General features: G+C 35.9%; 1 long non-coding RNA gene across 1 annotated transcript; it reads right to left on the bottom strand.

Annotated features, from left to right (window-relative positions):
* Positions 1-1,178: 1,178 nt before the first annotated feature.
* LOC147654738 (uncharacterized) lies at positions 1,179-3,356 on the bottom strand. Its single transcript, XR_015282525.1, has 2 exons — positions 3,192-3,356; positions 1,179-2,182 (listed from the first exon to the last, which is right to left on the bottom strand). It is a non-coding gene; the product is annotated as an uncharacterized LOC147654738 (long non-coding RNA).
* Between the last annotated feature and the right edge of the window lie 1,897 nt (positions 3,357-5,253).

Raw genomic sequence — 5,253 nt, 5'->3', positions numbered from 1 at the left:
TGTTGTGAGCTGTGTATGATATTCCATATGTTGTGAGTTTAACTTCAGACTATGTCTAGCTTTATCCCATTAACTATATTTCTTTAAGTTTTCATGACGGTTACAAAGAGACCTGTCATTATCATTTAACTCTACAAACTCGGTATTTTTAATGAAGACCTAGTTCCTGTCTTGCATTTTCATGAAGTTGTGTCATATTTCCATATACATCAGAAAAGACTTTGCTAGGATATGTATGTGTGATGCATCATCATATAGTTAATAATGATTTTTAATGAAAATAAAACTGTAGGAAATTGACACGTACCTCATTTGAATTATATGACGAGAGATAGCTTGATTTTTTTTTTTGTTTCTTTCCATTGTTACTGCAATAATATTTCATTATTTTTAAACAAAATAAAAGTTTAAAAAAGCTAATGTATTATGTCTATTTTGACGGGAAATATTTTGACAGTTTGGTAACTCAGGCAAACTGAAGTTTGTATGTAGTATTCCAACCATATTCTCTTTCTACTAATTTAAGATATCTTAATTAAAGATATAACAGACAGCATAGCCTCCATCAGTATACAAGCTGATTATATTTTTTGAAGATTCAAAAGCTAAAAATATTTGTCACATAGTCATGAAGAACCCAAATGTAATAATTCCTATATATTTATAAAGATATTCATATACATTTATAAATAAATATTTCATGGTGCAAATTCAAATTAGAGAAGAATCATCTGCCAAAAAACGAGAGGCCATGGTGCTGTTGATCCTGTTAATATTCTGTGGACTTCTGGATCCTTACATTCAATGGGACATACTGAAATAAATAAATTATTATGTATTCAGTATCTGTCTTGACTTTGATTAATCTATACCACAGATAAGCATTTCCACACACACAAAATGCCAATCTTGTCAAATGTTAATCTTTTATTTATTTGTTTGTTTATCTTTCCGGAGTTTGAAGTATTGAATATGACTTCTCATATTCTCAAGTTTTACCTAAAGAATGTCTTTTAGTAACTTGATTTTGTTCATTCGTACCTGGTGGTGTCTCTTGTGATAACCTGAGGTCAGATGGGATGCCTCCCCATAACCTCAGAATTTCTGAACTTACCCATTGCCAATACATACCTCTGTTTCCAGGACAGTGTTTTTGCAGTAATGGACAGACTTGACTCTATGTTTGCAATTAGCTTTTTTTAATTTTTTTTTACAATGAAGCTGGAATATATCTCTTAAGAAAGGAAAACCCCTCTACCTTCTTAAATGGCTGAATGAGCTCAGTTTACCAGGATTTGATTTTTTCATTTTTCTTAAGTTTGGCAACTTAGCTTTCAAGTTTTTAATGAACACTTTTTTATTATGCAAGAGTAGTAATAATGGTCTCTTCTTCAAGAGTCAGTGCTTCCCAGGTTACCTACCCAATGATAAGCACAATATAATTTATATCCTATGACTCATCCATCATGAATTAATTTATTTGGAATGATGGTAACTCTGACAGCACGTTGCAAAAGAAGAAATCTAGTATTCTGCACAGATAATTCACCAGGTGGTATAGTTCTAGGATTTTGACATATTTTGTGCTGTTTTTTTCTCTAACATATGTATTACCTTTCCACTGGGGAGAGCAAAATAGGGTACACTTGGAGAGAATGGAACATCCTGATGGAGGGCTGAGGAAAAGGCTACATTTTGTAATTAATGAATAATCACACTATTTACATGTCATTGATCTAAAAAAAAAGCTGGATACTAAGCACTTCAATTGGTATTACCTTTAGGTACCAGCAACTGGGAAGAAGAGTTTTGGACCTAAGGGGTGTGCATCAGAGTACACATACAGTAAATGGAAATGAAACAGATGTACCTCTGTTTTCATAAAGTTTTACTTGAAGACCTTCTAAACTGTAATGTAAGTGTGTATAAAGTCATAGTGCATATTTTTTGAGGTAGACAAAAAAATAATTATAATACTTTGGTTGGTGGAGGGATGAAAAACCTTTTTTCTACTTAAATGCATGATCTATTATCATCTAGTTGTTTTGATTTTCCCATCATAAGAAAAGATGATTTTTACAACCATGAAGCTAGACAAATTTCAAAACAGTACAAAGTAGCTCTTCATTCTCAATGCAGACTCGAGTATGTGTTGCCAGAACAGAGACGGTGACAGGGAACCCTGTAGAAAAAGATTAATGACACTAGAATTTACCAGCTTGGTGCTTACACTGCACTTTCAGTGTGCATGGATAAAGAGTTTGTTTTCCTTTTTAGATTCAACCACTGCTTGATTTACTGGGCAGCAGAGTGAAGACAAGTTTTTAAATAACTGTGGCATGGCTACCACCCTTCTCAGCAAGCAACTGAACTTGTTTTAGATTACTTGTTCAGGGGAAATAATGTAATACATCTTTCTACCAGGATATTGCTTATGAAACATGAACTTAGAGGATACTCCAATTGCAACTCACTTCTGATTTCAGATATCTTTAAGATATTTTGTCCATGAGGGAAAAAATCTATGAGTAATGATAGAATCTGTGAAAGGATCCCTAAAACATCATATAGGTAATAATTTCTTCCGACTATACAAGGTATGTAAAAGTCAAAACAGTGAATGTTGGTTTTCAGGAAGTTTAACAAAGAAGAGGTAACAGGTAACAGAGGTACTTCTTAAGGGGGTGTTTACAAGTTGAATTCACTTTTTAATAGTCAGATCTGCTGTCAATTCTTGGAAATGACTGATAATTGGTCAGGAGGAAAAACTCCCATCAGCCACCAGCAGCTTCAACTTCCTCTCCCTCCAAGCTGTCTTAAAGGTAAAGCTACCCCATGACAGAGGTTTACAAAGGCATCACAAATTCCTAAGTGGCTATGGCACAAGATGGCATTGAATGAAAATCTGATTTTTGGTTATTCTGTTGGAAACTCAATGATTTTAATTCATCTGCAACTGAGGAAATGTACAACACTTGTGAAAAAAAAAAAAAAAGCAAACTGTTTTACAGGTGTAACTCCACTGATATTAAAGGAGTCATACAAAAAAAAAAAAATTTTAATCCATTCTATTCCAATTGGTGGAAAGATGCATGGGGATAAAATCAAAGGGAACTGAGAAGTTTTATTCCCATCCTAACAGAGGTTATTATGGTATGGAAATTATAGGGTAAAATACAGTCACTACTCACTGGATGGAATGTGGTTGGCATCCTTGACACTTATTTCATGGTGATTCCTCACACCCACAGTCTGCAGCCACAGCACCTGCCAAGGGGATGGAATGGAGGCCAGGCTCTGTGGAAATCCCTGCAGGGAGGGGAACTCGATGGGAGCTGAGAAACTGCACAGCACCTGTCAGCCAGGGGAGAGAGGGGAATATGTCCTGCTGCTGAGCCAACAGCTCAGGTGAAATCACTCTCAGATTAGCTTGGTTCATCACAGCCTAATTGTAATGCTAACCCATATCTCCCTCCCAAAATTATCCAACTACAAGATACCACCATGGATGAGTTCAATTATTTGGACTGTATCTTTAAAAGTGATACAAGAAAATTCTGCAGCAGTCAGTAACAAACGTATGGTTGATGAGAGTCATATACATATACATAAAGAAATTGTATTAAATTCAAGAATGGGAGAAAAGTTAGGGAACACTCCACTGTAACTGCTGGGATCATGTTGAACCTGTCCTATAGGGACAGCTCTTGAGTAGGAACCACAGTCTATCCATGCTGAATACCTTTCTGGGGATTAGAGCTTGTCTTTATTTTTCTTTAAATGTGTTTCTTCAGTCAGATACTTGAACCTGTCAAAATTTTATACTAATAAAGAGTGTAATTACAGAAACTGTGTGAGTCCTTCATGGGTGCTGGCAGTCACTGGCAGCAGGGAACATACTCAAATACAGAGGAAGACCCACTGAGAGGTCTCCCTTATGCTGTCAGTGTGTCCATGAATAAGTCAGTCAAACCACAATCCAGCAGGACTGCTCAGGGAAGGGTCTCGCTAGCAGGATGTTCACAGACTAGTCACGCACAAGGGGTTCAGCTTTCCTGGGGCATTGACAGACAAACTAAATGCTAAGAATCAAAGAAATCTCCCTTTTTCACATATCACAATTGTAGGTCATAATTCTTTACAAAACCTTACAGATCCTGGTTGCCCTCCATCATAGCAACTCCAGTTCCTGTTGGTCTTTTATTTGCATTTACAATGGATTTTTAGAGTGAACTGTCATTCTATCTGGATAAACTGAGCAACTTGATAAAACACTGCAAGCGTGTTACTGGAGAAAAGGTTCAAAAAACTGTCAGGAATTGAGACATTTTAACAGTCAGAGGTCTGTCCGAGACATGCTTCATAATATAAATGGAGCATCTTCTGGATTAGTCACAAATTATCAACTCCTCTTTTTTAGTGTGCTTAAAGACACTGTAAAGTTTGAATGGCTCTACCTATAGAAAAAATCTACTTTCAGAAAGACTTTCTCGGTATGGACAAAGGTGGATAATCACCTGGGGGAGAAGGAGAGCTCATGGCCTCTGATTCCACTAATGAATTACCCAGAAAAGGGAAGGCTTGGTACTTAGGCTGAGGTTATCCGAGGTTTGACTTTGATATCATGCATAACACCAAAAATGAGGATCTTATTTTTTTAAACAGTTTTGCTTAGACTTTTCACAGCAGGTGAGAAAAGATAATATGCAAAACCAGTAAGTGCCACAGGCATGAAAAAAGAGAAGGTAATAAGAGGTGCCATCAACCTCTAGAGGACAGGTTAGAAGGGGTCATTTTAGAATGACCCTGCAGATACTAAGGTCAGCTAAGCAGAATGATAACTGTGGCTTGCATACTGTAAATAAATGTATAAAGAATGCATTTCCTTAAATATCTGCACTTTATTTGCAAAGGTGTGGTCTAGTTCTAGGAGATGTGAGTGATGGAGTAAAATGAAAGTGTGCTCTATATAAAGGAAAGTATACCAATCAAATTACTGCAAAAATTTCTAATGTTTCAAAGGTCATAAGGGTATTCTGAAATGACATCACATTTCACAATGAGAAAGTGCTGCATTGTCACATAATTTCCATTTTGGCCTTTAGTCTTGGCAAGAGAATATCTTGCAATGGATAAAGGCAATATTTTTATGTTTTAGTATCATTCTCATTTGAAAAATAAAACCTCTTGCACAAATATTTTGATAAGAGCACAAGGTTTTCACTTCATCTGTCTATATCAGGCTGTCATATC

The sequence above is a fragment of the Cyanistes caeruleus genome, chromosome 2 (assembly GCF_971803275.1).
Source record: "Cyanistes caeruleus chromosome 2, bCyaCae1.hap1.1, whole genome shotgun sequence".
Lineage (NCBI taxonomy): Eukaryota > Metazoa > Chordata > Aves > Passeriformes > Paridae > Cyanistes > Cyanistes caeruleus.
The sequence above is the reverse complement of the archived record's forward strand: the minus strand, read 5'-3'. Positions and strand labels throughout refer to the sequence as shown.